An 11,641-nucleotide genomic window follows, 5' to 3' on the forward strand; every position below is an offset into this window, starting at 1 on the left:
TTAGGTGTAAGTTAGGAATGAATCTCCTTGGTTCCTAGTCAACCCAACCCACCAATCTTCCACCTGGCTATCAAATGAGTTGAGGGTGGAGGGAGGGTTAGATTTGTTTGTTAAGTTAGAGTCATGCACTACAACTGTATTTAATGTCCACTGAGGAGAAGGAAAAGGAGGGGGGGTTCAGGAAATAAAATGGTCATGCCTCCCTCACCCTTTCATTCCCCTCATCCCTCGCTAAATCCACTTTCTCCTCTCTCTTCTCAGATTCTCCAAGTCTTCCCTTTTCGCGACCCATCCCTCCTTTTCTCTCATTTCTCTTTCATCTTTCCCTCTCATTTTTTTTCCAATCCCCCAACCTCTCCCTACATCGCCCTCCCCTCCTTTTCCTCCTCTCCTTGCTCCGACCCTTCCTCTCGCTTTCTCTTTCCGTCATCCCTTTTCCTTCCTTCCTCCTTCCTCCAACTTCCTTTCCACTCTCTCCTTCCTTCATCCTACAATCTTCCACACTCTCCTTCCTTCTTCCTCTCTCCTTCCGCCATCTTTTCTTCATTCTTTTTCCTACCTTCAACCCTCCTTTTTCCTCCCTCCGTTTTCCTCTTCCTCTTCTTCTTCTAACCCTCCTTCTCCCTCTCTCCTTTCTCTTCCAGTTCCTCTTTTCTTCCCTGGACCCTCCTCCCCTCCTTGTCCATACTCCCTACCTTCTCGTCTCGCTTTCTCTCCTTCCTCCGACTCTCCTTGTCTCTCTTTCAGTCCCCTCATCATTCCCTGGCCTATACTCCCCTCCTTTCTCCCTCCACCTTCCTTTTTTCTCCTTCCTTCCTCTTCCCTTCTCCTTCCTCCCTCTTTCTCCCTCCTCTCTCCTCCCTCTCTCTTTCTCCTTCCTCCCTCCTCTAGCCCTCCCTTTTCCCCCTCCCCAGACTACCCCTACTCCTCTCCCTCTTCTTCCTTCTCCCTGCCTATGCTTTTTCTCTCATCCTCCTCTCCCTTCCGGTTTCCTTCAAGTTTTCTCCTCCCTTTCTTCTTCCTACACCTCTCTCTCTCTCTCTCTCTCTCTCTTACTGCAAGTTTTCCACACCTCCTCGTTTCTCTCTTTCCTTACCATGTCTCTCCCCTTTCCTCAGCTTTCTCTCCTCCCTTCCTGTGACACTTTTCTTCTCCTACCCTCTTGTTTCCTTCTCTCTCCCTCCCTCTCCTTCCCCCTCTCCCATTCCCTCCTCCTCCCCCCTTCCCACTCCTCTCCCTTTTTTTTTCTTTCCCTAAACACTAATCATAATCCATACCTGTCTACCCCCTCCTTTGATGATTCTCTCTCTCTCTCTCTCTCTCTCTCCATCCCCTTCACACGTCCTTCTCCCAAGACGCAACCCCTCCCGGCCTCCCTCCCTCTCTCCAACCTCTCCATGCCTAGCTAAATCCTCTCTGAACCCCCCACCTCTCTCTCTCTCTCTCTTCTCCAGGTGAGTGTCCCTTTAATCCCTCCGACAGGTAGCCTCCAGATGCTGAAATTTTTATACCTGCCCTGAAGGCCGGTGGTCCCATGTCTCTCTCTCTCTCTCTCTCTCTCTCTCTCTCTCTCTCTCTCTCTCTCTCTCTCTCTCTCTCTCTCTCTCTCTCTCTCTCTCTCTCTTAAATACGGCCTCTCTTTCAAACAGTGACACACAATTAGCTCAGGACAACTCCCACGAAATTACACAAACAAGCTAACAAAAAAATTACCCATGCCATAATTACGAAGAAGACTAGAGCAACATATATTTGTCTATCTATCTATCTATCTAAATCTATCTCTACCTGTCTATCTGTTTATCTCACTAACTATATAATTGTCTTCCTACCTTTTTTGCCTACCTAATTTCTTACCTGTCAGTCTGCCATTCAACCTGTCAAATTAACTATCCATAAAACTTACGAACATTTCTGTCCCTACTCAATCACGACCCCCCATCCTACGACACATAATAAAATTCTCTTAGACTAGTATCCATAATGCTTCCCGCTCTTGGTCTAACTCTTCTTCCTTTGTCAGGACTCTAAATTATCATAATACAATGCATAATTGATAGGAACATAAATGTGTGGTCTGAAGTGCGAAGTCAAGCCAGGTGTGGGAAAGGAAATGACTTTAGAAACGACCTCTCCACCCACTGTCAACCAATCTATCTATCTATCTATCTGTGTCTATCTATTTCTCTCTCTATGGCCTGGACAAAAGCAGGATCACGATGCATATCTTTCAATCCTTCCCTGGTAACGATCCCACCTCCTCCTACACAAAAACACAGACACACACACACACACAGACACACACACACACACACAGCCCCCCCTACACACAACTCCCCCCACACACACAGCCCTCCCCCAAACACACACACAATCCAAACACACACGTCAGAAATTCAACCCCCTTCGCACCCCAGCGCATTTCTCCACACCAACCATTTGCAAGTAACAGGATCAAAGGTCAGGGGGTCAGGAATGAAAGAACTTGTGTCTCTCCTCCTCTCCTATTAGCGTTGGACTGGGAAACACTTTTTAAGGATGCAAGCCCTTCAAATGAGACGCGGTTCCTGCATCTTTAGAAATGTTTTTAAGAGAGTTGAAAAATGCAGGGAGAGTTAATTAGCTTCCAATACTATATCCTGGAGGTTCTGTATCTTCGATGTGGAGTTTTAGTTATAGTCATGATGGATAAATAAAAAAATGATAACTATAATAATAATAATAATAATAATAATATAGCCTATTATTTTTAGTTATTTTTATTATTATTATTATTATTACTGGGCACATAACTAAATCCAAACCACACACACACACACACACACACACACACACACACACACACAGAAATAGAGAGAGAGAGAGAGAGAGAGAGAGAGAATTTCAATACTGTGGCTTTTTGGAAACGGCTCTGTTTCTTTTGCTGTCAGTTTCAGAGATTAATTAACTCTACACAATAAAAAAAATAAACTGTGACGGAATCAATGGAACTTTTATTACGTGACCTGTTTGATCTGTCTGTCTGTCCGTCTGTCTGTTTACCTGCCTGCGTAATTACCTGCCTGTCCGTCTGTTTATACCTACCTACCTGTCTTTCTGTCTATCTAGGTATTTATGTATCTATCAGTCAATCGATCAATTAGTCTATCTACCTATCTGCTTCTCTGTTTACCCATCTGTTTATCTATCTATCAACCCATCGATCTATCTGTCTACGCATCGATCTATCTATCTACTTATCCACCCATCCTCCCTCCCTCCCTCCCTCCATCCATCCATCCATCCATCTCTCTCTCTCTCTCTCTCCCTCTCTATCTATCTATCTATCTATCTATCAACTGACCTACCTACCTATCTATCTATCTTTATAAGTATCCATCTACCAAATGATACGTCCAATGAAGTGGGCCACAATCCAAGCCTCTGACATTTTTTCCACGTCACAAGCAAAAATCATCATCATCATCATTATCAACATCATTACCAACATCACAATCAACTTTCTTTTCATACATCATCATCATCATCATCATCAGCAGCAGCAGCAGCAGCAGCAGCAGCATCATCATTCTTTTCTGAACCACAGCTCTTTCTGCTGCCACACCCCGCAGTGCTGTTCCTTAGGCAGCACCCCTTGCAGCACCACACACACTTTTGCAGTTAGAACCAAAGCCTTTATGTCTACTATTCTATCTATCGTATCTATTATCTACTCGTTTACTGTAACATCGGGCGCACAGGGGTTCAGGGCTACGTTATTTAGTCCAGACAGGGGTGACCAGTTGCAAACCCCTGAGATGCATTACGTAAGGAATAACCCCAACCATGTCTCGGACGCAAACCCTAATGGACCACATTCTGTTCAATCGCCTCACCCTGCTCGACCACCAGGCGACCATTTGGCTCAATGTTTATCATCCGTAAATGGTTCCCTGGCCTACAATAAACTGTTTGGCCTGTCAATGAATGAAGAGTCACCTGAAGGCAGCACTACATCAGCTGAATGGATGGTGGGGAAAATGCTCTCCACAGTTCTCCTATAGCCATCCACTCCTCTTTTACTGACCCCATTTCTTTATACTTTCTTCATATTTATCAGAAATTGTTTTGATCTTTAACATAACTTTTATTCTTTCATTCTAAGTACCCCTCCCCCCACCAACCCATTTTCTATGTTACTCTCAGTTTTCCGCTTGCGTACCACACTTATATGACACTTTCCTCTCAATATTTTCCTTGCATACCACACTTACATGACACTATCCTCTCAATTTTTTTCCTTGCATACCACACTTATATGACACTTTCCTCTTAATTCTTTCCTTGCATACCACACTTATATGACACTTTCCTCTTAATTCTTTCCTTGCATACCACACTTATATGACACTTTCCTCTCAATTTTTCCCTTGCATACCACACTTATATGACACCACACTCCTCCGCATCGTCTTATATCGTCTGTCGGATCAGGGGAACTATTGATCATGTGGAAATGTTGGGTTAGAGAGAGAGAGAGAGAGAGAGAGTGAGAGAGGTTTGAGTTCTTCATTTTCTCTACCGTTTTTTAGACTGCACAGAACCCATTTCCAGAGAGAACCTTAGAGCCCAAAATGTCAGAGAAAATATAGGGTTCAGGCTCTAACCTCTCTCTCTCTCTCTCTCTCTCTCTCTCTCTCTCTCAAACATTTCAGTGTTCAAGCTCTAACCTGTGTCTCTCTCCCACATACTTCCACCTGCCGCAGAGGACCATCTACAATTAACCATCTTTCTCTCGTCAAAAACAGCTTCATCCCCTCTAAGCCACCTGTATTGATGCTCTTCTAGGGGGTTTAGAATAGAAATTACTTACACACAACTTCCCTTCATATATTTTTCAGTTTCTATTATAATTTCTTCCTGGCACATCATTCAGACACATCTGATCATTTACAAGACCATTGCCATCCTTGATTTTTCACATAAGCCATCATAAACACTGAATAAAATTGATTAGAGATTGAAAGAGTTAGATGAGAGAGAGAGAGAGAGAGAGAGAGAGAGAGAGAGAGAGAGAGAAATATGATAGTGATGAAGGTACTGGTAGTGAAGGTCTTAATGAAGGTATACTTAATGGCAATAAAGAAAAAATTAATGACAGAAAATGGTTTACTAAAGGTTAGGGTCACTGTAGTAAAGGTGTTAATAAATATAAAGCTAATAAGGATAGGATTAATGGTAGTGAAGGGCTTAATGAAGGTAAAGTTAATAAAGGTAAGGGCGGACAGGTGAGAGGAGGCCAGGTAATAAGGTACTAAAAGGGTTACCTGGCTCATTAAACAACGTGTCAACAAAGGAAGGGAGGAGGAAAAAAGGGAGAGGAAAGTAGGGGGGGGGAAGGGGAGGGGAGGGGAGGGGAGGGGAGGGGAGGAGAGGGAGCGAGGGAGAGAGAGGGGAAGGAAAAAGAGGAAAAGATGAAGCGGGAGGAGTAAGAAGAGAGAGAGAGAGAGAGAGAGAGAGAGAGAGAGAGAGAGAGAGAGAGAGAGAGAGAGAGGGAAAATGATGATGGGGGAGGGGAAGGAAGGGGAGCGACAGAGACTGTGATGATGAGAGGGAAGGGAGAGAAATGGAGAGAGGAAAGGACGAGGGTAGTGAAGGAGAGGAAAAAAGGGAGGAAGGGAAAAGACAGGGAGACATGGAAAGTAAGAAACGAGGAAGGGAAGAGAGATGAAGGTAGAAGCTGGAGAAAGGGTAGACAGGAAGGAGATGAGGAAAAGAGAAAGACTGAGAGAAAAAAGCAAGGGGGAGGGGGGAAGGAGGGAACAGAGAAAACTGAAGAGGAAGGAGGGAAGGAGGAGAGAAGACAAGGAGAAAGGGGAAAGAAAGGAACGGGGGAACGAAGGAGTAAGATGGAGAGAAAAACGAAGATTGGGGTGCAAAAGTGGAGATGAGGAAGGAGGGGATGGGGGGAGGAAGGAGGGGATGGGGGGAGGAAGGAGGGGATGGGGGTAGAAAGATGGGAGGAAGCCAGAGGGTGACGCCAAGATGGAAGGAAAGGAAGGAAGGAAGAGAGAAGAGAAAATGGAGTAGAAGGGGAGAGAGGGGAGGTAAAGATGAGGGTAAAAGAATAATTGGGTGGGGAGAGAATGATGAAGCACTAAAAGGGGCAGGAAAGGAAGGGGAGAAAAGGAAGGAGGGGAGGAGAAAAGATAAAGAACAGAATGGGACACAGAAGGAAGGGAGGTAACAACGGTAGGAAAGAGAGAAGAGGCGAAGGAAAAATGACGAGAAGAGTAAGTATAGAGAAGCAGGAAATAGGAAGGCGAATTTCAGTAGCAAATCCCCCGACATGACTGGCTCTGTTTTTGATGAAGAATGTTAACACCTACGCACCTGCGCTGGAGTGGGGCGCCTTCATGTGGTGGCACTGATATAACTGGTCGGTTGAACTACCTGGTTATACAAACATCCCTCGACTATTTCCCTATCCCCAGAAAGGAGGATGGTGGTCCGTCAGAAAAGGGTAACTTCAGCCTGCAGTCCATCGAGGTCGCGTTACAGATCCTCCTCCTCCTCGTCCTCTTCCTTCTACCTACTACTACTAACATCTACACTCCAGTGAGCAGTGTGTATTTATTTATGCTACCTTTATACGATTATACTTAGCTTACACAAGAGCCTACGAACACAAGGGGTTAGATACTGTCATCGTTAACTTCTCCAGTACGCGAGATTTTTCCTACGTTGAATAATATCGTCTGGAGACAATTCAGAATTGACCAAAAAGGTTAAACTAAGAAATTAAAAATGGAGAAAACGAAGACAACGCAATATACTGTCGAAATCACATTAAAAAAAAAAAAAAGCACGAAGCAAAAGTACAATGAATTAACAAAACATAAAACAAACCTCCCCATAATATTCACAAGAGGAAATGAAGTCTGTGGCAAAAAGACATACGGGTTTCATACTAGACGAGTCAGTGTTATCAGTGTCTACCCTGCATTATTTATCCGAGTCCTACGTTCACTGCCACAATCACGTCCACACTAGCAAACTCAGCCGTCCCTGCAACACAAAAGATACTGCCAGGCGAGAGTCTAGAGGGGCGCTATTTATAGGTCACCCTGAAAATCACCCTGTACGTCACCCTCTATTTAGATGTGCGCACCTTGTCGATAGCGCTGCGCCTGAAACATATCCATCGCTGGCGCACAGATTCATCGAGTTCTGCGCCACGGATGGATCTTTCGGGTTTCCATCAATTAATAAAGAACGTCTTGCATGCGTTTTTTTTCTTTCTTTCTACTTGGCACCGATGTGTAGTTAATGTGTTCTCTGTCCACTAATAAAGAAGTGTGCTGTCATATCCTACGTTACATTCCGTCAGCTCGGTCATGTTAGTAGGACCAGCACTGAACTGTTTTAGATATGGCTTTGATATCAGTACGCTTTACAATGGGCTCTTATCCGTACGGCGATATTTAGGTAGAGTGATCCCCGTCCCGCCATGACTCATGAGAGGTCAGCCTCCCTCATAATAATATAAACGATCAGAAATAGGGGACAGATTTGTATGAGACTTCCCAGGTGAGTTCGTCTGGTTACTCTGATGGTCTTCCACTGTATATGATTTTCCACTCATGATTTTTAGGGGTCAGGCCCCCCCTTACCAAATTAAAATTTCTCCGAACAGTGAAAGGAGGGCAGATATGGCTTTAATATCCTTGTACATGCTGTACGATGGACTTTCATCCTTAATGCAATATTTGGGAAGTGTAACGCCCCACTGAATCTTCTGGGAGTTAGCCCTCCTCCCAAAATTAAAAAAAATTATCAGAAACAGACGAAAGTTAGTACATGGATATCAAAGTAATCCACATACATATCGCGGGAATTCGTACCCAATTTTCATGTTTTCTTCGAATGCAGAGGAAGACACTGTGTACCGGTAATTACTTTATTTTTAAATTTCACACACACACACACACACACACACACACACACACACACACACACACACACACACGCACACACACACACACACGCACACACACACACACACACACACACACAACCATACCATATACCACAGTACCGTACCTGATCCAGTTAGAAATGAAGCAAGTCCTCAACACAATTTCTCCCCACTTCCTTGACGCAGGAGGTAGAAAACTTCGTAACTAGAGAGAGAGAGAGAGAGAGAGAGAGAACTGTTATGCATGTATATTTATAGCGATCCCTTTCCCCCCCCTCCCCTTTTTGAGTTTCTCTCTCTCTCTCTCTCTCTCTCTCTCTCTCTCGCCCGTATTCTGCCCATCAAAAGCTAATTCCCTCCCTTATCTAACATCACCCACTCAATATATTATAAGAGAGAAAAAAAAAAAACTAAAATTCCTTATGCCGCTACAGTACTTCGTTGTACCATCGCCGCTTCGAAAGGTGGGGAGCTTAATTTAGTTTACATTAAGTTACAGACGTCGATGTTTGAAAGTGAAGAATGCGTTAGAGGGAGCCTGTTTGTCAGTGTCGTTGTTCGAGCTAAAATGGTAAGTGCGCCATCCCACTTGCCTATTACCAATGCCACTTTGAAATTTTGAGGCTATTTAAGGGACATCCAATTTCTTTCTACAAACTTTGCTATGATGTGCGGAGATCCCCTGCACTTTTAATAGTTTTCGTAATAAGCCTATTTTAGTACCGTACTTAATTTGGCGCAGCTGGGCTTTTTCAGCAATATAGTGGCGAATTTTAAGAAAAGCCTCTTAATTATACTTATTACTTTACCACATTCATTACAACGATGCGCGGGATTACGCTGCATCTTTATTAGTTCCCGAAATACCACGGTTTTGGTGCTCAATATGGCATCTTTCTCGGGACTTTCTTTTTACTAATACGGGGGCGAATTTTGAGGGAAGTTACTTAGGTAATATCATTTACTTTTTCTTAAACTTTCCACCGACGAGCGTTGATTGGTTGTAGCACAGTTTCCAAGAAAACTGTTTTCTTATGCTCTGTTTGGCGAACTCTGAGTCGCTTAATTAACATCCATTACTTTTTGGAGGTTTGTGCAAAGATGTGCTTTGATCCGCCATGGCTCTTATTGCTTCCGACATACTGAAGAGATGGTGTTGTACTCTGTCACCTTCTTGAATGTCTGATTGTCCTCTCGCCCGCTTCACTCGCTCGCACAGTTACATCAACCCCCTTCAAAACACAGGTAACTCTCCACTCATTCCTGCTTCTACCTGACAATTTTACTTCCCCCATGATACACTTTTCGAACGAGAAGGGTTAGATACAGCCTTCACTAACTCCTTCAGAATTAGGGAGCCCTCCTAACCTGAAAAAAATCGTCTAGTGCCAGCAAGACTTAAATACAACATGGCGCCTTCGAGGTGAAATCGCTAAAATAAAGGGGTCAAAAGAGTATACAACTTCCAATTTCTGGGGGTCATTTATGGAACAATTGTGAGTATTAGATGTGGTTAGCCTGCATGCCACGTTACACAGAGCATCCAGCAGTAAGGCAGAGGCGAAATATACTTTATCGTCAGCATGGGTTCAAAAAAGGACTTCCAGAACCCAGGGGTGGGAGGGCTACCATTCACGCGCTCAGTTTCATTCCTTTAACGTACGAGTATTGCTTATGTTATGCTGCTAATGCTAGGGAGGGGCGCCTTCACGTGGTGGCACAGATATACCTAGACGTCCGCATTTCCCGGTTGTACTGTCGTCTCTCAGCACCCTCTTCCCTAACCCCCCCCCCCACGGAGGATGGTGGTTCTGAAGGGTAAAAAAGCATCCTCATCCTGCAGTCCACCGGGGCCACGTCCGGTTGAAACTTGGGCCACAACAAGAACAGCAACAACAAAAATAACAACTCTTACTACTACCAGACACATAAATTACTTTACGTTTGCCCTGATGGTGAAGGAATCAACCTCTTCAATCCTACGATGCGTTCTTCGAAGTTGATTCTTGCACCAGACGATTTCATACAGCTTGGGAGGGATTTTTCGATTGGTAGAGGTTTGATACATCTTTCAAGAGCCTGTCCAGACCGAGATTTCTTTCCTCAGCTGAGTAAAATCGTCTAGAGGAAGCAAGAATAAACTAAGAATAAAGCCGTCAATGAAATGGTGTTAATGATGGCTGTATGCAATCCCTCCAATAAAATACATAAATAAATCCCTCAAGAAATATACAAGATTAAAAATACGTCCTCAGGCTGAAGGGGTTCATATCACGCCCGTAAGAGTCTAACATTCCTATCCAGTGAATCTTACGGCCAAGAATCCTCTACGGGCAGAGGAATTTTGAGATGTTGAGAGAATTTTCCTCAGTTGGTGTTTAAAGTTATCGTGGTTAGAAAGAGGTTGTTTTGGATTATTCTGTTCCCCCTTTATCTCTCTCTCTCTCTCTCTCTCTCTCTCACACACACACACACACACACACACACATTCGGTACACACGCACTCATTCACTCTCTCTCTCTCTATTCCCTATGATCATCTCAAACTCATACCCCCTTCCAAAACCTTCGAGGCTAGAAATAAATTTTTTTTTGTTAACCTCCCCCAAAAAAACACACACACACGAACAGAATCTATTATAACAAAACTGAAAATAAAAAACCTGAGTCAAAGTTAATTTAGATGGAAAATTTAAAAACGAAAGAAAAAACTGAATATCGTTTTCGTTGGGAGATATTAGGAAGGGGAAACTTAAGTATTTTTACCGGGGAAACTCTTGAGAGGAAATATTGAGGAGCTTTTCTGCTGGTATTCAAATTATATTGGTCTGGGGCAAGAAATAAGGTTCAGGAAATAAGGTTCAGTTCACTCACTCTCTCTCTCTCTCTCTCTCTCTCTCTCTCTCTCTCTCTCTCTCTCTCTCTCCTTCCTACCGTCTACCTTACTCTAATCTTCCCCGTTCTCTCCTTAATTTTCTTTTCCTGATGAACAAGGCAATATCATTATTATCATCATCATCATCATTATTATCATTATTATTATGCCTCCGCCCACCTATGATGGAGGAGGCTTTAAGTGATTGGTCTGTCCGTTCGTGTGCGTGAGTGCGTGCGTGTGCATGAGTCCATCCGTAACACTTTCCTGGACGCGATATCTCCTGAAGCCATCGTCGGATTTCCACCAAACCTTTGTCAGTGATGCAGTACGAGGAGATTTTCAACTGATTAGGTCAGCTAGGTCAAGAGGTCAAAAGTCTAGGTCATAAAGGGTCGACTTAATTCATCTTGTGGGTTCGATCTCTCTTGAATCTCACGACGGATTTCGACCACATTTTTGTCAGCGATATAATATGAGCGGACGATGAACCGATTATGCCAGCAAGGTCAAGGGGTCAAAGGTCAAGGTTATACAGGGTCGACTTATTTTATCCTTGTGGTGAGGGGGTCCTTAACATTAGTTTGAGCGCGATATCTCCTGAACCCATCAAAGGATTTCCAACCAACTTTTATCAGTGATGCAGTGTGACGAGACGATGAACTGATGAGGTCAGCAAGGTCAAGAGGTCAAAGGTCAAGGGCATATGGGGTCGAATAAGTTTATCTATAGTCTCATTTCAACCCACAATGGACCCTGTCATGAGGTTGTATGGCGAGTTTGTGTGCAAGGCTTGGCGAAGATATACT

The sequence above is a fragment of the Coenobita brevimanus genome, chromosome 102 (genome assembly GCF_032717465.1).
Source record: "Coenobita brevimanus isolate Jiangsu-jjx chromosome 102, ASM3271746v2, whole genome shotgun sequence".
Classification (NCBI taxonomy): domain Eukaryota; kingdom Metazoa; phylum Arthropoda; class Malacostraca; order Decapoda; family Coenobitidae; genus Coenobita; species Coenobita brevimanus.